Genomic DNA, 21,781 nt, shown 5'->3' with positions numbered 1-21,781 from the left:
TTTAGGTGCTGTAATCAGCATTGATCATGGCATCTAAAGATTTAATGGCAATTAAGTGTCATTAGCAGCAAGTTCCTGGCTGCTGATAGAAGCCAGGACCCTCCATGTATGAAGCAAACATAGCTCCTGCACTCACTTCGGGTTCATGACTAGAGATAAGCGAATGAAATCGGACAAAGTCGAATTCATACCAAAGTTCATGAAAAATTCGCTTTGGACCGAATCCGGCCTTAACCCCTTAAGGACCGGAGGTTTTTCCGTTTTTGCATTTTCGTTTTTTGCTCCTTGCCTTTAAAAAATCATAACTCTTTCAAATTTACACCTAAAAATCCATATGATGGCTTATTTTTTGCGCCACCAATTCTACTTTGTAATGACGTCAGTCATTTTGCCCAAAAATCTATGGTGAAGCGGGAAAAAAAATCATTGTGCGACAAAATTGAAAAAAAAACGCTGTTTTGTAACTTTTGGGGGCTTCCGTTTCTACGTAGTACATTTTTCGGTAAAAATGACACCTGATATGTATTCTGTAGGTCCATACGATTAAAATGATAACCTACTTATATAGGTTTGATTTTGTCGGACTTTTGGAAAAAATCATAACTACATGCAGGAAAATTAATACGTTTAAAATTGTCATCTTCTGACCCCTATAACTTTTTTATTTTTCCGTGTATGGGGCGGTATGAGGGCTCATTTTTTGCGCCGTGATCTGAAGTTTTTAACGGTACCATTTTTGCATTGATAGGACTTATTGATCACTTTTTATTCATTTTTAAATGATATAAAAAGTGACCAAAAATGCACTATTTTGGACTTTGGAATTTTTTTGCGCGCACGCCATTGACCGAGCGGTTTAATTAATGATATATTTTTATAATTCGGACATTTCCGCACGCGGTGATACCACATATGTTTATTTTTATTTTTATTTACACTGTGTTTTTTTTTTATTGGAAAAGGGGGGTGATTCAAACTTTTAATAGGGGAGGAGTTAAATGATCTTTATTCACTTTTTTTTTTCACTTTTTTTTTGCAGTGTTATAGGTCCCATAGGGACCTATAACACTGCACACACTGATCTTCTATGTTGATCACTGGTTTCTCATAAGAAACCAGTGATCAACGATTCTGCCGGATGACTGCTCATGCCTGGATCTCAGGCACTGAGCAGTCATTCGGCGATCGGACAGCGAGGAGGCAGGAAGGGGCCCTCCCGCTGTCCTGTCAGCTGTTCGGGATGCCGCGATTAGCCGCGGCTATCCCGAACAGCCCGACTGAGCTAGCCGGGAACTTTCACTTTCACTTTTAGCCGCGCGGCTCAGCTTTGAGCGCGCGGCTAAAGGGTTAATAGCGCGCGGCGCCGCGATCGGCGCTGCGCGCTATTAGAGGCGGGTCCCGGCTTCACTATGACGCCGGGCCCGCCATGATATGACGCGGGGTTACTGTGTAACCCCGCGTTATATCAGAAGAGCAGGACCAATGACGTACCGGTACGTCATTGGTCCTTAAGGGGTTAAATTTGATTTGAAATAACAATTCTTCATTAACAATACCCCTGCGATTGTCCTGTATAATGTATAGATGCAAGCGCCTTTCTCCTGCGCTTGCATCTCTGCAATAGATAGGACAATCGCAGCGGGTGTCAGGAGTGACACCTTCTTTGATCTGTCTTTAACTTCAGGTCCTACTGCTCCCAACATGGAGCACATTCTGCTCCATGCTGGGAGCTGTGGTACCTGCATTATTAGACAGATTGCAGCGGGTGTCCATTCTGATACCCAATGCAATTGTCCTTTATAATGTATAGATGCGGGTGGCCGGACGCTCTTCTCTGGTCCCACTGTATTATGAGTATATGCCGTATATATATATATATATATATATATATATATATATATATATATACCTATTATTCATATTTCCCGCAGAGCTGTGAGTGGAAATTCTTTTCTTTTTGGAAAAGAGAGCTCTCTGCTGACATCACGAGCATAGTGCTCTCTGCTGACATCTCTGTACAGTTTAAGAACTGTCCAGAGTAGGAGAAAATCCCTATAGCAAATATATGCTGCTCTGGACAGTTCCTAAATTGGACAGATATGTCAGCAGAGAGCACTGTGCTCGTGATGTCAGCAGAGAGTTCTGTATTCCAAAAAGAAAAGAATTTCCTCTGTAGTATTCAGCAGCTAATAAGTACTGGAAGGATTAAGATTTTTTAATAGAATGTATTTATAAATCTGTTTATAATTTAGAAAAAAAAAATGTTTTCCACCGGAGTACCCCATTGACTGCAGGTTCTACAGCTCCCAACATGGAGCACACTCTGCTCCATGCTGGGAGCTGTAGTACCGGCATTAATAGACAGATCGCATTGGGTGTCACTCTATTAGTACAGGTACTACAGCTCCAATCATGGAACAGTCTGTTCAATGCTGGGAGTAGAGGTACTACCTAAAATATGTAAACAGTTTAGAAATAAAAGTGAAACACACTACCAACACTTTATTGAACGCAATATTAAAATACATTACTAAAAAAAATGTTTAAAAAATTAATTATAAAAAATATATTATTTTTACATTTAAATGGCCCCTTTCTACATTTTTAGTATTGTCGGCTAAATTTTTAGGTCCCTGTCCACCCACATAAATTGATCCCTGTTTAAAAATTAACATTAACGTTTTTTTCTTTTTGTCTTTGAACTTTCAGGAGCGGGCAGGGACCAGAAAATTCAACGCTCAATATTAAAAATGAGGCTAAAAAAACTAAAGTGAAAATTAAAAATATGATTTAGAACAAAAACTAGAAAAAAAAATTATGAAATGTACTCCTCATTCATTTTTTATATTGAGAGCTGAATTTTCTGGTCCCTGCCCGCTCACGAAAATTAAAAGACAAAAAAAAAATTTTAATTTTAATTTTTAAACATGGATCAATTTGTGTGGGCGGGCAGGGAATTAAAAATGTAGCCAACAATAATAAAAATGTAGAAAGGGGCTATTTAAATGTAAAACTAATATTTTTTTTATAATACATTTTTTCAATTTTTTTATTAGTAATGTATTTTAACCCCGTGAGGACGCAGCCCATTTGGACCTTAAGGACGCAGACAATTTCATTCTTACGTTTTGTTTTTTTCCTCCTCGCCTTCAAAAAATCATAACTCTTTTATATTTTCATCCACAGATTAGTATGAGGGCTTGTTTTTGCACGACCAGTTGTCCGTTATAATGCCCTCACTCACTTTACCATAAAATGTATGGCGCAACCAAAAAAATACTATTTGTGTGGGGAAATTAAAAAGAAAACTGCAATTTTGCTAATTTTGGAAGGTTTTGTGTTCATGCCGTGCAATTTACGGTAAAAATCCCATGTGTTATTTATTCTTTGTGTCAATACAATTAAATTGATACCCATGATAACATACTTTTCTATTACTGTTGGGTTTAAAAATAAATCACAAACTTTTTAACCAAATTAGTACGATTAAGATCCCCCTATTTTGAAGATACCTATAACTTCTTCATTTTTCTGTATAAGCGGCTGTATGAAGGCTCATTTTTTGCGCCATGATCTGTACTTTTTATTGATACCATATTTGCTTACATAAAACTTTTAATACATTTTTTTTTAAATGTTATAAAAAGCAGCTATTTTGTAACATGGGACAATTTAAGTTTTTATTGGGGGAGGGGGTTTTTACTTTTTTTTTTTACTTTAGTTTTTTAACTTTTATTTTTACACTACAAAAGTCCCCATAGGGGACTATTTAGAGCAATCATTTGAATGGTAATCCTGTTCAGTGCTATGTATAGGACATAGAACTGATCAGCATTATCGGTCATCTTCTGCTCTGGTCTAAGGGAAGGCAGATCAGAGCAGAAGACTCCTGGAAGGTAGCGGAGCCAGGTGAGGGGACCTCCATCTGCCGTGCTGGATGATCGGATCACCGCGGCAGCGCTGCGTGGGATCCGATCATCCATTTAAGTGACCGCGATGCTGCAGATGCAGTGATCTGTATTGATCACGGCATCTGAGAGGTTAATGGCGGACATCCGCGGGATCGTTAAGTACCACGTCACCAGGACGTACATTTACGTCCTTCGTCGTTAAGGGGTTAATATTGTGTTTAATAAAGTGTGTGTGTATGTGTGTTTCACTTTTTTTTCTCTATTTATTTATTTATTTATACTCTATACATTTTTTAGGTAGTACTACTACTCCTAAAACAGACTACAGACTGTTCCATGATGGGAGCTGTAGTACCTGTACTAATAGACAGATCACAGCAGGAGTCACTCCTGACATCCGATGTGATGTCCTTTCTATTGCAGGGATGGAGTGGTTTTCTCCTGCGCTCACATCACTGCACTATACATCGGCTAGCCAGTGATATGAATAGAATTATTTGTGACTTATTCATATTTCCTGCAAAGAGCTGTGATTGGCCAGATGGTTCCAGCCAATCACGTCTCTCTGCGGGAAATATGAATAATAGGTATATTTACGGCATATACTCATACTATAGTGGGACCAGAGAAAAGCGGCCGGCCGGCCACTCACTACGATCTGTCTATTAATGCAGATACTACAGCTCCCAGCATGGAGCAGAGTGTGCTCCATGTTGGGATCAGTAGTACCAGCAATTGAGGACAGATCATAGCAGCTGCCACTCCTGACACCCAAAGCGATCATCCTATCTAGATGCGAGTAAGCCACCCGCATCTATACATTATACAGGACGATCAAATCAGGTGTCAGGAGGGACACCTGGAGCGATCTGTCTATTAGCACAGGTACTACTACTCCCATCAAGGAACAGTCTGTTCCATGCTGGGAGTAGTAGTACTATCTAAAAAATTTGAAAAATGTTGAGAAAAAAAAGGGAACACACACTTTATTAAAAACATTATTAAAATAAAAACTACTAACAATTTGTCAAGAATTTATTCGGATCAAAACTATTTTTTTTTTCAAAATTGTCGAATCGGCCGAATCAAATTTTTCTACAATTCGCTCACCTCTATTCATGACGTAAATATATGTCATAATGTGCTAAGTCCCAGGACCTCTAGGGTTTAAACGAGACTTTTCTTGTTTTTATGTTTACACAAAACAAAAAATGAAGTTCATCTAAACATGTGCAGAGTAAAAGTAGAGCAGTTACCAATAGCAGCCAATCATCTCTTTTTTTCCCTTTAAAAAAATAAAAGAAGCAATCCGATTGGTCCTATGCTGTTCCGTCCCCTAAAGAAGTATCTTATGCTGTGGCTTCAGCTCCACTATTCAGTGAAGACGATCTAATAGAGGACAGTCAGCAGCTTCTGCCCAGCCAAGAAGTCGAGGAAACATCCACCGCTTCCTCCGATAGGTGGGCAAGTAGTGATGAGGAGAGTGACGTGGGAGGCGGTGTTGCCAGCGTTCAGCGGTCCTGAAGCAGACACTGTTGAGGAACCTGTGGAGGACATCAGTGACGTGCAGACAGTTGTTGATGATGATGATGAAGCCGATCGCAATTGGGAGCCGGGTGCAGAATGGGCTTCATTATCATCAGGAGAAGAGAGTTGCAGGTTGCGCGTGAGGCAGCAGCTGAGCCAGCAAGGTGGTAGCATGGTTGGCAGTCAGCATTGTGGCAGAAGTGGAAATACTGGAGCCAAACATACCCAGGGAAGACCACCTGCTTCGCGGCAGCCAACCATCCTGGGAGGTAGTGGAACAGGGGTTCCTGGAGATGGCGGCAGTAGCAGTCAATTAGTGCGGACTGTTGGTAGGAAAATCAGCTACTCGGCCGTGTGGCAGTTTTTCATCAAGCATCCGGAGGAGGTTCACTTAGCCACATGCAAGATGTGTCGGAAGAAGGAAAAGCGTGACCATGGTCCCAATGTTGGCACCATGGCCCTGCGTCAACACATGCTTCGCCACCATAAAGCGGCCCGGGAGAACCATGGCTTCAATGTAGTGGTCCAGTCTACTGCATCGCCCAGTGGCACGCCGCTCCCTCTTTCAGTCAGCAAAGGCTCCACCACCTCAGCTGAAGGGAGCTGTATTTCCTACCCTCCTTCTGTTGCTCCAGATGCTACTGCTCATCCTACTTTTAGTCAGCAATCCATCGGCAAATCCATGTCCAAGAGACAAAAGTATGGTCCTGTGACAGTTTTACACGCCACCTCCTCATCATCCACCATGTCCTCAGCCTCCACTGCCCAGACAAGACTCAGTGGCCCTATAGTATACCATGTGTGCAGGGCAAGGGGGTGTCACGCTGTTCGTCACATGGTTTGCCTTCGCGAACAGAGTCACACAGGGGAGGAACTGCTAAAAGTTATTCGTAAAGAAATTGGCTTACTCCACGAAAACTGGAAATGGGAACCATGGTGACTGACAAGGGGAAGAATATCTTGCATGCTCTGTGCGACTGGGAAGGCTGAGCCATGCGCCCTGCATGGCGCACGTGTTCTATCTGCTTGTCAAGTGGTTTATGAAGTGTTCCCCCCATTTGCAAGACATCCTAACAATGGGAAGGAATCTTTGCATGCTCTTCAGCCACTCGTACACCGCAAAGCACACCCTCCTTGAGTTGCAGCGTCAGAACGGTATCCCCCCAACATAGTCTGTTTTGTGACGTTACCACATGTAGGAATTCCACCCTCCATATGTTGGACTGACTGTATGAACAGAGAAAAGCCATCACTGATTTCTTGATGATCCAAGCGGATAGAGTTACTCCCCTGTTTAACTTCAATGTGTCATATGTGACATCTGCTGTTTGCTCAGGCCCTTTGAGGAAGCCACATTATTAGTCAGTCACCAGGATTACAGGATGAACAACATCATTCCACTGCTTCATTTCTTACAATGTGTTGGAAACCATGGCTGCTCAGGGCACTGGAGACATGGTGCCTACATCTCACAGTAACATAAGCATTTTGGGGGCTGAACTGGAGGAGGAGGGGTAGGGTTACAGTGGAGCACAGTTTACGTTTGCAAGACCGGCAGTTTTTCTAGTCATCTGACAGGAGAGGAGGAGTAGGAGCATCCAGAGGAGCTAGAGGATTATGAGGAAGATGAGTGTGGCAGTATGCAGTGAAGATGGAGGCAAGGAGTCCCTCTGGGTCACTTGCACAAATGGCACAATGCATGCTCACTTGCTTTCATAGTGACAGCCAAATTGTCACCATTTGGCAGCAGGATGACTTCTGGCTCTCCAACCCTCGCTACCGAAACAAAATAGGGGCCTTTTTTACACCCACTGAGAGGGAGGACAAACTGACCTACTACAGAGGCATCCTATGTAGTCAGTTGGCTGATGCCTATTGGCGCCATCGTCCATCCTCTTGCATGTCTGAATCAGGGGTGGCTACCTGCACTCACCTTCCACTGCTATGGCTGCTGGGGAGGGGTGGGGTGGCAGGAGCAGTACCAGCTCCATCAGCAGCAGCCTGAGTCTACAGTCGGTGATGAGTACCTTTCTTCACCCGCATAGTGAAGCAACTCATCATCAACAGGTAGACCTGGAGCAGAACCTGAACCAGCAGGTGGTGGCATACCTTGACATGCCCATGCCAACACACCTTGACTGTCCACTGGACTTCTGGGCAGCCAAACTTGATTTGTGGCCGCAATTAGCAGAGTTTGCCCTGGAAAGGCTGTCCTGCCCGGCCAGTAGTGTGCCATCAGAGCGGGTGTTTACTGCAGCGGGGCCATAGTCACCCCAAGGAGAACTTGTTTGTCCATGAAAAATGTGGAGAGACCGACCTTTGTAAAGAAGAATCAGGCATGGATCAGCCAGGATTTCCACCCACCAATGCCTGATGCATCAGAGTAGATTGACCATGGTGCCACACCAACACTTCACAAATATGGACAGTGCCAAACAGATTTAAGGCACTGCTCCCCAGTTACAAACATTCCTCTACATCAGACCTTTTTTCACCTACCTTCGTCACCGGGTACTGGTATTGCCACCCACCGCACCACTCTGTCACTGGGTCACTTTCAGGACTCCTGATGCTGCTGCTGCGACCTCCAGGCTGTCTCATTCGGCCACTATATGGTCTTCTCATGCCACCTCAAGGCTGTGCCATTCAGACACTATATGGTCTCTTCATGCTTCAGCCGACTCCAGGCTGCGCCATTCAGACACTATGTGGTCTCTCTTCATGCTTCAGCCAACTCCAGGCTGTGCCGTTCAGACACTATATGGTCTCCTCATGCTTCAGCCACCTCCAGGCTGTACAATTCAGCCACCATATGGTCTCTTCATGCTTCAGCCACCTCCAGGGTGTGCCATTCAGCCACTATATGGTCTCCTCATGCTTCAACGACCTCCAGGCTGTGCCATTTAGCCACTATATAGTCTCCTCATGATTCAGCCACCTCCAGGCTGTGTCATTCAGCCAATAAATGGTTTACTTATGCTGTTGGGCCTGGGCCTAAACAATTTTATGGTAGCAATAGCTACCATAAATCTTCCATTTAAATTTAACCCCTTAAGGACCGAGCCCTTTTTCACCTTAAAATTTTGCATTTTTCTAACTTTGAAGCTCTCTGCTTGTAAGGAAAATGGATATTCAAAATAATTTTTTTTGGGGTTCACATATACAATATGTCTACTTTATGTTTGCATCATAAAATTTATGAGTTTTTACTTTTGGAAGACACCAGAGGGCTTCAAAGTTCAGCAGCAATTTTGAAATTTTTCACAAAATTTTCAAACTCGCTATTTTTCATGGACCAGTTCAGGACCAGTTCAGGTTTGAAGTGGATTTGAAGGGTATTAGAAATACCCCATAAAAGACCCCATTATAAAACTACACCCCCAAAGTATTCAAAATGACATTCAGTAAGTGTATTAACCCTTTAGGTGTTTCACAGGAATAGCAGCAAAGTGAAGGAGAAAATTCAAAATCTTCATTTTTTACACTAGCATGTTCTTGTAGACCCAATTTTTGAATTTTTGCAAGGGGTAAAAAGGAGAAAATTTTTACTTGTATTTGAAACCCAATTTCTCTCAAGTAAGGACATACCTCATATGTCTATGTTAATTGTTCAGCGGTCGCAGTAGAGGGCTCAGAAGAGAAGGAGCGACAAATGGTTTTTGGGGGGCATGTCACCTTTAGGAAGCCCCTATGGTGCCAGGACAGCAAAAAAAAAAAAAACATGGCATACCATTTTGGAAACTAGACCCCTCAGGGAACGTAACAAGGGGTAAAGTGAACCTTAATACCCTACAGGTGTTTCACAACTTTTGCATATGTAAAAAAAAAAAAAAATTTTATACCTAAAATGCTTGGTTTCCCAAAAATTTTACATTTTTAAAAAGGGTAATAGCAGAAAACACCCCCAAAAATTTGAAGCCCAATTTCTCCCGATTCAGAAAACGCCCCATATGGGGGTGAAAAGTGCTCTGCTGGCGCACTACAGGTCTCAGAAGAGAAGGAGTCACATTTGGCTTTTTGAAAGCAAATTTTGCTCTGGGGGCATGCCGCATTTAGGAAGCCCCTATGGTGCCAGAACAGCAAAAAAAAAACACATGGCATACCATTTTGGAAACTAGACCCCTCGGGGAACGTAACAAGGGGTAATGTGAACCTTAATACCCTACAGGTGTTTCACGACTTTTGCATGTGTGAAAAAAAACTTTTTTTTTTTACCTAAAATGCTTGGTTTCCCAAAATGTTTACATTTTTAAAAAGGGTAATAGCAGAAAACACCCCCCAAAATTTGAAGCCCAATTTCTCCCGATTCAGAAAACACCCCATATGGGGGTGAAAAGTGCTCTGCTGGCGCACTACAGGTCTCAGAAGAGAAGGAGTCACATTTGGCTTTTTGAAAGCAAATTTTGCTCTGGGGGCATGCCACATTTAGAAAGCCCCTATGGTGCCAGGACAGCAAAAAAAAAACACATGGCATACCATTTTGGAAACTAGAACCCTCGGGGAACATAACAAGGGGTTAAGTGAACCTTTATACCCCACAGGTGTTTCATGACTTTTGTATATGTAAAAAAAAATATTTTTTTTTACCTAAAATGCTTGTTTTCCCAAAAATTTTACATTTTTAAAAAGGGTAATAGCAGAAAATACCCCCCAAAATTTGAAGCCCAATTTCTCCCGACTACGGCGATACCCCATATGTGACCGTAAACTGTTGCCTTGAAATACGACAGGGCTCCAAAGTGAGAGCGCCATGCACATTTGAGGCCTAAATTAGGGACTTGCATAGGGGTGGACATAGGGGTATTCTACGCCAGTGATTCCCAAACAGGGGGCCTCCAGCTGTTGTAAAACTCCCAGCATGCCTAGACAGTCAGTGGCTATCTGGCAATACTGGGAGTAGTTGTTTTGCAACAGCTGGAGGCTTCGTTCTGGAAACAGTGGCGCACCAGACGTTTTTCATTTTTATTGGGGAGGGGGGCTGTGTAGGGGTATGTGTATATGTAGTGTTTTTTACTTTTTATTTTGTGTTAGTGTAGTGTTTTTAGGGTACAGTCGCACGGGCAGGGGTTCACAGTAGTTTCTCAGCAGAAAATTTGCAGCAGAAAATTTGCCGCAGCTCAAACTTGCAGCCGGATACTTACTGTAATCCTCCGCCCATGTGAGTGTACCCTGTACGTTCACATGGGGGGGGGGGGGGGGAATACCTCCAGCTGTTGCAAAACTACAACTCCCAGCATGTACGGTCTATCAGTGCATGCTGGGAGTTGTAGTTTTGCAACAGCGGGAGGCACACAGGTTGTGAAACACCGAGTTTGGTAACAAACTCAGTGTTTTGCAACCAGTGTGCCTTCAGCTGTTGCAAAAGCTACAACCCCCAGCATGTACGGACAGCGGAAGGGCATGCCGGGTCTTGTAGTTATGCAACAGCCGGAGGCATACTACATTGGCTGGGGATGCTGGGGATTGTAGTTATGCAACAGCTGGAGACACACTGGTTTGCTACTTAACTCAGTGTGCCTTCAGCTGTTGCAAAACTACAACTCTCAGCAGTCACCGACAGCCAACGGGCATGCTGGGAGTTGTAGTTATGTAACCACCAGATGCACCACTACAACTCCCAGCATGCACTTTAGCTGATTGTGCAAGCTGGGAGTTGTAGTTATACAACAGCTGAAGGTACACTTTTCCATGGAAAGAATGTGCCTCCAGCTGTTGCAAAACTACAAGTCCCAGCATGCCCATAAGGGCATGCTGGGAGTTGTGGTGGTCTGCCTCCTGCTGTTGCATAACTACAGCTCCCAGCATTCCCTTTTTGCATGCTGGGAGCTGTTGCTAAGCAACAGCAGGAGGCTGTCACTCACCTCCTGCTGCTGCTCCACGATGCCGCCGCACAGGTCAGTCCCTCGTCGCCGCCGTCGCTCCTGGGGCCCCGATCCCAACAGGGACGCCGGGGATCGGGGTCCCCAGCACCGGGGGTCGTCTTCCCGCACCCGCTCACGTCCTCCGGAAGAGGGGCGGAGCAGGTTGCGGGAGTGACACCCGCAGCAGGTGCCCTGATTGGTCGGCCGGGAATCTGGCCGACGAATCAGGGCGATCGTGAGGTGGCACCAGTGCCACCTCACCCCTGCTGGCTCTGGCTGTCTCACTGGAGACCCGATTGACCCGGAATCCGCCGCAGATCGCTGGACTGAATTGTCCAGCGATCTGCGGCAATCGCCGACAAGGGGGGACATAATGACCCCCCTTGGCGATATGCCGGGATGCCTGCTGAACGATTTCAGCAGGCATCCGGCTCCGGCTCCCCTCCGGCTAGCGGCAGGGGCCGGAAATGCTCAGGGCGTATCCATACGCCCTCGGTCCTTAAGGACTTGGAAACGGGGGCGTATGGATACGCCCTATGTCCTTAAGGGGTTAAAATATCATCTTTTAATCTTAGGGATTGTGAAGCCCTAGTGTCTACTCATGCTGTTGCCAGCTCTAGGCTGTGTCATTCAGCAACTATATGATCTCCTCATGCTGCCAACACCTCCACGCTGTGTCATTCAGCCACTATATGGTCTCCTCATGCTGCCAACATCTCCACGCTCTGTCATTCAGCCACTATATGGTCTCCTAATGCTTCAGCCTCATCCAAGCTGTGTCATTCAGCCACTGTATGGTCTCCTCATGCTTCAGCCTGATCCAAGCTGTGTCATTCAGCCATTATATGGTCTCCTCATACTGATGCCACCTCCAGGCTCTGTCAATGTGCCGCTCTGCGACAGTGATTCTAATAGCAATGCCTGTAATCTGCATGCCATACTGAATAACAGGATTATTTCACTATCCCAGCAAACTCCATATGCATGTTAGAACACAGCTATGGAGGCTCTCTGTAGGCCAGAAATTGCGATTTTTAATATAGATTTGCCACAAATTATTTCGACCCAAAACTAATTTTTGGGCGAATCAGCCGAATTTTGGGCGAATTTTATCAAAAGTTTGCTTATCTCTATCCATTACTGCTGACAGGAAGATTATCCAGGATATCCAGTAGGGGGGATTGTTCAATGGGCTATGTCCCACCACTGTGAAGTAAGTTTTTCTGGAAGTGTATTCAGTTTTATATTGCATTATATTCCTTTCCCCCTTAAAATTTATTGAACAAAATCAGTGTATTAAAAATTGTCCGATTCTGAGTCCTATAACTTTCTTATTTTTCCGTATAAGGGGATGTATGAGGGCTCATATTTTGCGCCGTGATCTGTAGTTTTTATCAGTTCTTGTTTTGATGTTTATATATAATGTGACTAAAAATCTATATTTTTGGACTCTGTATTTTTTAGTAGATCGGACATTTTTGCATGCGGCGATACCAAATATGTTGATTTATTTAAATTTTTTGCTGTTTTTATTTCAATGGGAAAAGAGGGGAATGTTATTTTTAATTGGGGGAGGAGCTTTTTCACTTTCACTAAAATGTTCTTTTACTTTTTTTTTTACACTTTCATAGTCCCCATAGAAGACTATTTATTGCAATCATTAGATTGCAGATGCTGATTAGCTCTATGCATAGGCATAGCATTGATCAGTGTAATCGGCAAACTACTGCTTGACGGCAGACCATAGAAGAAGACCCCATGATGGCAGCAGGAGGCAGGTCAGGAGACCTTTAGCTGCCATCTTAGCTAAATTGATCCTTGCGGCCGTGTCGCAGGCGATCAGATCAGCCACCCAAACTGCCGCATAGCCGCAGATGCCGTGATCTGTTTTGATCGCTTTATAGCCGTGGTGGAACACAGGGCGTACAGGCACCCAGGGCACAGCTGTACGCCCTGCGTCCCCAAGGGGTTAACATCAGTAAATTTGCTTTTTGTTTAACTACAGTTTAATACATATATTTCCATTTCAGTTTAATGTGGGTAGCTTATTTACATCTACAATTGTATAGAGGGCAGCTGTGAATTGTACAAATATCTTAATTGATACTGTTGTTGCTTGAAGATGAGGTAATATTGAACTTTTCATGTGGTTTGTACAGTGTGTAGATGTTGTGTTTTTATTTACATTCAGTAGTAATAATAAAGGCTAATAAAAGAGCCATATCATATATTAGCTGAGCAATGTGTCAAGACATAAAGCATCCAATCTCTTCTCATACCTAAATAAACAGTGTAGCAGTCAGCACTTACCGTACAAAGCACTGCAGGGTTTCTGCATTTATTTAGCTGCAGTATATATACAATCAATGATATGAGTTATTATGTACTATTAAAATATAGCACAGGTTAAACTACACTTAGATTCTACAACTGTGATCCAAGAAGAAAGCCTGAGGAAGCAAGCATTATACTGTGCGGTTGGATTACATCACAAATGCAGAGCTAGCAGGAAATTTGCAGGAGTGCAGAGCTTGTAAAAATAAATGACATGAACTGAAGATGCAAACTTGCAAGAAAGAGCTATGTTCTGCCTGAGAGGAGGAGAATGATATATCTAATTGTAAATCTATGTTTTTTTTTTTTTTTTACTAAAGATCAGCATTTAGTTGATGTACAGTGACAAATACTGTATACAGTACATCTTCATATGATGTAAAACATTTTTTTATATCATTATGAGTTTCTGTTTATTTGCACACTTTCACCTGCTTTGTGCAGTTCTATATGTGCAGGATAAATATTTCCTATATAATTATTGGGCATGTACAGAACTGTAAGAGTACCATAAGGAAGGGTGGAGGAAAGTTGGAGCCCAATTTGAGCTGTAGTTAGACAGATGTAAACAGATGTAAAGAACCGTTTGATAAAGACCTTTTTCTTCAGGGTAATAAGACATGGATGCTCCTGGCAATGCTAACCAAAAGTTGCTACATACCTACTACTACATACATACTTTCAAATAGTATCCATTAAAGATCCTTTGAGCTCTATTTAGACTCAATCTTACATTATCACTGAGCTTTTTGCCGATTTGTATAGGGATCTTTATCAAGATTCTCCCCCTGATCCTGATAAGAGAGATGCCCTAAATGCACTAATGATGGATGAGGAGGTCAAGGCAGTCTTTAAGTATTTGCATAATAAAAAAAAAAAAGCCCCTGGCCCAGATGGATATCCAGGGGAACATTATAAGCCACTAGTGGACCAAGTTGTTCCGGTCTTTCTGAGGATGGGAGAAATGCCATAAAGGCAGGTGACCTTATGGTTACCAATAGTAAATGGTGGCTCTCTCCTCGTGAAAATGTATTTTCCCTCCTACATGCTGTGAACCAAAACTACTCTTTTTTGCTCTGCTTGACTGTGCTATCTAGATAAAGAAGCCCTCACCCATGCTTTACTGTACATAATAGGGAATAAACCCCACAAAACATTTTCTCTACTTTACAATGGCCTCCACCATATCTTTCTGAAGGTGGACCCTTAAATCTCATTCTTCTCATGGCAGGTTTGGATTCCTGGGGGAGGATATTTCAGACTGCATTTTATCTGGCTGGAACTCTGTCCAATGGTACATCAGTAATGAGATATAGAGAGAGCTGCTCTAAACTGGCACACAGAGCCTTGTATTCCTGGACTATTTACCTGCAAGCTTAACCAGAATGGCAGCTGTACTGTGATTACTAAGCACTCACACAAGACTTCCTTTCCCTTATCTCTCTGGCCAAACAGCCCAACTTTGGTCAAAATCTTTGAAATAGAAAGACTGAGAATGTTGTGCCAGGGGACTCTCAGGGGCTCAATATCAGACATGAGAGTATTGAAATCACCATGTTTTTTTTCTTCTAAAGGGTCAATCGAATAAAACTATGCAGGTTTTAAAAAATCATTTAAAATAACATGTACACTTTAAAATATGTTTTGTGTTAATTTCAGAATGAATGCCATTACATTTTAATCAACCTTACATTAAAGTGAACCTGTCAAATCCCACAAAAAAATTAATAAAATAATAATAATATGCTACTCAGTACCTACATCAAATTTTTTATTTAAAGGGGTATTCCAGGATTTTTTTAATTTGACTATGCTACAGGGGCTGTAAAGTTAGTGTAGTTCATAATATAGTGTCTTTACCTGTGTGTGACAGTTTTATCACAATTCTTATGTGATTTTCACCCCAAAATTTATTTTTAACAGCATAAAAAATGACTGTTGCCTCAGATTTTTCCCAGCTTGCAATGCGGTCGAGACCTGACCTCACTAGTCAGCTGGAGGCACCCTGATTGAAAACCACATTTATGTCTCAATGGGTGGGGTGGCTGATGTGTGGGAAGGAGGAAAATGGAATAATGGGATTTGTAGGCAAACAAGAAAACTGAAAACAGGAAATACAAGTTCACAAAATGCTAACCACAGTGTTATGGTAATCTCACAGCATAGCCATTTAGCCCCAAGACAAGCACAGATCCTTCCTAAGTATGTCCATTACTGTCTGGCAGGTATGTACTAAAATCACCTTATGCTGCATAACCCCTTTAAACACTGGGAATTATTTTGGATATTTACAGGTTAAAGATGCACTTAAAAAGAAAGAGGGAAAGGAAAACTGAGAGTAGACGCATATTACATAGTTTATTAAAAAGTCACAAGGAGGAGAGAAAAAGTTGCTGGGTTCCCTATATAAAATGCTGGGGGAAAATGGTTGGGAAAAAGTGGATTAGGTCATGGGCGTGATGTAGGTGGGATTTCGGAGGATGAATGTAGAATTAAGGAATATTGGCAGAGCCACAATTAATATAAATCACAGAATTTCCTTCCTTATGATAGCATACCGTACACAATGGGGACCTCTAGTGGTGGGATTTCCAGGGGCCATTTCTTTATTAAATATTTTTTTTAAATGCAACAACCATATTACGAAATGTCTTTAATTTTCATCAGTAATAACATATAAAATGTTTTTGGATCTGACAGTGCCCATTTAAGACAATGTCAAGCACATCATACATTGTGTAGTCTTACCAAAGATAAGCAGCTTGTTATGTACAATGTATATCAATCTAAAAATTACCTCAGCTTCATTACATTTTACACTATTCCACTAAATCTATTCAAACAGACCAAAGAAATTCATACATAGCAGCAAAGCAATCTGTAGCAGTACAATTCAAAAGAAACTACAAACACAGTAATACATTAAAATATTTGCTAGAGCATTTATATAGAGTAAAGCAAAAACAGAATTGGTGTACATACCCTTGGAGAAAGGGGGTCTAGAACTTTAAACCTTTACTTGTCTCCCCAAATGAAATGCATTGTTAGCATAATAAAAGGGGCCGAGTTTGGGATAAGGTTTACAAGTCATAATTTTTTCTATTGGTAGACTTGGCCTTAGTAAACTATACAGATACCTGAATTTTAGGAAGCTTCAATGGTAGTGTTACAATAATCCATTTAGTTAATAAGAACAACTCTTTAAGTCAAGCATAGTTGTGCAGACTTCTATCCTTGGGTACTGAGAAAACATTTTACAAGCAAATATTTTAAAGCAGTTATTTATTTTTATAAAACTATATGAGCGAGTCACAGTGTTCCCATTTATTTTGCTAATCTAAAACTTTGTATTTAGCCAAGAGGTCTTTCACTTCTAATATACTTTTATATAGATTAGAGCTGAGAGTGGAAAAATCATGGGACATGAAAGGGATACAGATCTTTGCCAGTACATTACATGGAAGTACATTTCAGCTAACAAAAATGCAAATTACATTTAGCTATCAGAAGGCTGCTATTCAGAATACTGGAGTTAAATGAATTAACTATGAGCTTCACACTATAAATTATTGACCCTGTGTTGGCAATTTCATTCCATTTTTTTTATTAATTTTTTTATTATAAATGTCAATTACCATTCTTAATTTACCTATTCTAATTTTATTATAGGTGAAAACAAAGACAATAAAGTGATCACCGCTCCCTCTGTTGTATGTTCTACACAATACATTCATTTTATAATGTGCAAGAAAATCTTCCAGAATAAACCTAAGTCTAACATTTCTTAGTGTTTCTTAGCTTAGTGTTTAGTAAAATTTGATTTAGTCTAGATGAGCCTCTGTAAGCTAAACAGCTTGGACTCCAGGCGGATACATTCTACCTACACTAATACATAGTGGCATTGAAGCAGGGCAGGAAAGAGATTTGTACTGCTGCTGATATGTTTAGCTGGCAGAGTATGGCAAAGCAATTGCTCTTAACCCTCAGCTTTAAGAGGAATTACATTTTTCTACAATTCAGCCCTTGGATGTAAACAAAAATATTTCCATTCATTGGCAAAAACCTGAAATCTTGAAAATTGTAAGGAATTGAGACACTAAGTACATTTCAAAACTTGTTTATGTTTCAGAGAGGTTTCCGTTATTTTACATAAATCAGGAAAGTCCTTTTAACGTTTTGTTAATATACTTCACTGAACTGTATTGGAACAGATGGTGAATGCAGGATTACAAGTAGCAATCAGTTTCGCCTCCATTTTCTCACATGAAATGAGAATAAAGCTTAAAAACTGGAAGTGGAATTGTGAATTAATAGATAAACAATGAAACCAAGTCAAAGGAAAAGCAGAGATCTACATTTTACTAATGCTACTGAAAAACAGTGTGCATTATCCAGTATCCATTTCAGTCAAAATTTGTCAAAATACAAACTTCTAATTGTGTGAACAGTTGAATATAGTTGGATATTGTCGTTTATGACAACGTTTCTCCATGTGATAGTCTGTGTTTCCTAACATTCCTAACATTCCTAACATTCCTAATTCCCTTTATTTACCGAAATGACTCCTTACTCCAGAAAAAAAGCTCTAAAGTCTTGGCCACTAGATGTTGTTACGCCTAGCGCTCCGGGTCCCCGCTCCTCCCCGGAGCGCTTACGGCGTCTCTCTCTCCGCAGCGCCCCGGACGGTCCCGCTGACCGGGAGCGCTGCACTGTCATGGCCGTCGGGGATGCGATTCGCACAGCGGGACGCGCCCGCTCGCGAATCGCATCCCAGGTCACTTACCCGTTCCCATCCCCTGCTGTCATGTGCTGGCGCGCGCGGCTCCGCTCTCTAGGGCGCGCGCGCGCCAGCTCCCTGAGACTTAAAGGGCCAGTGCACCAATGATTGGTGCCTGGCCCAATTAGCTTAATTGGCTTCCACCTGCTCCCAGACTATATCTGATCTCTGCCCCTGCACTCCCCTGCCGGATCTTGTTGCCTTAGAGCCTAGTGAAAGCGTTACTGTGTTTGTCCATACTGTGTACTTGACCTCCTGCTATTACCTTATTGACTACGATCCTTGCTGCCTGCCCCGACCTTCTGCTACGTCCGACCTTGCTTCTGTCTACTCCCTTGTACCGTGCCTATCTTCAGCAGTCAGAGAGGTTGAGCCGTTGCTAGTGGATACGACCTGGTCACTACCGCCGCAGCAAGACCATCCCGCTTTGCGGCGGGCTCTGGTGAACACCAGTAGTGACTTAGAACCGGTCCACTAGCACGGTCCACGCCTATCCCTCTCTGGCACAGAGGATCCACCTCCTGCCAGCCGGCATCGTGACAGATGTATTTCTTCTTTGTATTCTTCTGACCTCTGCTTGTTGTTAGAAGCAATCTGTCTCTAGTAACAGTCTACGCAAGACAAAAGACAAAGTCCACAGTGCTGCAGTGTAATCTCCCATCACTCTCCTTACTGTGCTGCAGTGTTTACACTAGGCTATGGACGGAGCAGGTGCAGTGTTTACATTAGACTATAGACTGACTGGATGCAGAGTTTACAATAGAACTTAGACTGACCAGCTTTAGTTTACACTGGAGAGTGGACTGACAGGGAAAACATTTAGGGTATACCACAGGCAGATTGGGAATGGAACTGACACTAGACTGCAGACTGTCCAGAGGCATCATTTCCACTAGACTAAACTAATTTGGTGAAGTTGGGTGGGGCTTGGGGAAGAAAACCTTGGAGCTAAAGCTAAGCAGGTCAGGCTGTGGTTACACAAAGCAGATAGGTCCTGAATTACAAAATATATGGGGTGCAACACCATGACATCAAGAGAGCCTGATAAATCAACACGGGAAGAAACAGGTACCCACAATAGGGTTTGGTAATTTCTATAATTATTGGGTGCCTCACCACATTTCTATAAAGATGGATCTAGAGTAGTACAGTATGTCTCATCTATCATGGTGGTTTTTCTAATGTGGCTCTAATGTTGATAACAAATTCATTAAATCACTGTTATTGATAAACTTCTCATTCTCAACTTCCCAAGCTGTCCATAGTCCTACCTCATCGCTGTGCGGACCTCTAGATTATATTTATAGCCTATCCTTCATGAATTATGGCTAACTACAGAAAAAATACAATCCAAAAGTAGTTATTTTTGTACATCATTCATAAAGTTTTCCCATCTCATAAAATATTCAACATTGTCCTTTCTGCATGTTTTATAACAGTGTAGAATGCAGTAGTCTTCAGACACAAGCAACACATCTTCAATGAGCTCACGCTCTAAAAAATGTAAGTATCTTTCATCTCTTTTAAAGAACAAGACAGCTTTAGGCTACGTTTCCATGCAGGATATTTGACATGAAACACAGAGAGCTTCCTTGTGCGGGATCACCGGGAGACTTTTTAAAAAAAATTGGAAATCGTGGATTCGCTCACCTGGTGGGGTTGTGCAGAATCCAGGCACAACACTTACAATGGCGCGGATGTAAGAAGCTTCTGCGGCTTCCCAGAGCCGAAGGACTCTGCGTGGTAAATCAGTGAGACAAGGGTGGAAGAGAACGGGGGGCTGTAGTCGTGCTGCTAGATAGTTGAATGCACAAGGCAATAGGACGTAATAAGGATGAAGTAAGAAACCATTTATTTCTTTCATGCAACGCATTTCTGGGAAGAACGCAAAGATGCCTGATGAAAGGATGGTCTGACGAAGTGCGGAAGGACAATACGGCTGTGACCAGTCAGCCGGATTCCCCGGTGTCCCTGTCTCCCTGCACCTGCATGTTTTAACTGCACGCCTAAGAAATAAAGAAGTTGTCGCTAGCTGTCTGTGGTGAGTGCCGCTTATTTTCCATGCTCTCTCAAATATTTGATATTTATACATTTATCCACATTTAGAGAAGGTATAGAGTGGGTAAATATTCAAGGTCATCCTTTGTATAGGTGTGTATATACATCATCTATACGGGCCAATGCTTTACTTGATTTGAAGAATAGGTCAGGAAAGCCTAGTGTTATCTTAACTCATCTTATGTGTGGAGCACTTTCATGATCAGCGCATAATAAGTGCATACCACATACCTACATCTAAGTACTATTTTACGTTTCAACAGATTTTATTGAACATTTTTCAAACACGAATCAATAGACATAGGCAGTACAAAGCATAGTCAGAAGCACAAAGTACACATATTCCATAAACAGGTGCGAAGTACTGACCCAATAGCAATTGATAATGATGTGAACATAAGCGTACATTATTGATAAACGGGTTATGCATAGTCCATCCTGAAGTGGGGTCGGCATGCGGACAGCATGGCAAGTCAGTAGTGTACTATTTTGTACTTGTTAATCTGTAAAGGGCCTGCATACTGTGAAAGTCCAGGCAAAAGTAATCACCGTCTGGTGTTTTACAAAAATACAGAGTTTTTAAGCGTACTTTAGCGCATTTTACTGCCTTCATAAGTGCATACCACATACCTACATCTAAGTACTGTAGTGTACTATTTTGTACCTGTTAATCTGTCAAGGGCCTAGATACTGTAAAAGTCCAGGCAAAAGTACTCACCAGCAGTTGTTTTTACTTAGATAATTTTTTAAGTGTACTGTAGTGCATTTTTCTGCCCTCATAAGTGCATACCACATACCTACATCCAAGTAGTGTACTATTTTCTACCTGCTAATCTGTCAAGGGTTTATATACTGTGAAAGGACAAGGCCAATAGTACACACCTGCTGCTTTTCTAGACAAATAATGTTTTAAGTGTAGTGAAGCGTATTGTACTCCCCTCACATACGCAATAAGTATTTTAGGCAGAATAGTGCCAGGGAGTGGCACTGGAGTGGCAGAGGCCTAAATTCATCAGGCGCAGGCAGAGGTCGCAGCAGAGTAGGGGCATGTGGCAGCTGGAGTCGCAGCGAGAGATCTGAGCTCCTGGTGTCAGCTAGCAGTCGTGTCTCGACCAGCAACCCAGCAGCCGTGATTGATCGGTTCACTCGGTCATCCACGTCATCCCAAGTGATATCCAAAACCCCCAGTCAATAGTCAGTGGGTTCCTTAGACTTAAACCTCAGTTGGATTAGCCCTCATGCCGCTGCGGCCACCTCAAGGCTCTCTCATTGTGCTGCCATGTGACATGTGACTCCTTGTTACATTTTTTCCT

General features: G+C 42.3%; 1 protein-coding gene across 4 annotated transcripts in view; it reads left to right on the top strand.

Annotated features, from left to right (window-relative positions):
* CACNG7 (calcium voltage-gated channel auxiliary subunit gamma 7) overlaps positions 1-21,781 on the top strand; it is a 234,894-nt gene that overhangs the window by 69,383 nt on the left and 143,730 nt on the right. Inside the window, exon 1 of one of the 4 annotated variants that reach the window (XM_056542634.1) lies at positions 20,190-20,451. The exons of the other annotated variants lie outside the window; for them this stretch is intronic. The gene's annotated coding sequence lies outside the window, so the exon portion shown is untranslated. Of the gene's footprint in view, positions 1-20,189; positions 20,452-21,781 lie in introns of those variants that run through there. 4 annotated transcript variants of the gene reach the window in all.

This window comes from Hyla sarda, chromosome 10 (genome assembly GCF_029499605.1).
Source record: "Hyla sarda isolate aHylSar1 chromosome 10, aHylSar1.hap1, whole genome shotgun sequence".
Classification (NCBI taxonomy): domain Eukaryota; kingdom Metazoa; phylum Chordata; class Amphibia; order Anura; family Hylidae; genus Hyla; species Hyla sarda.
This window is presented reverse-complemented; position numbering and strand designations above follow the sequence as displayed.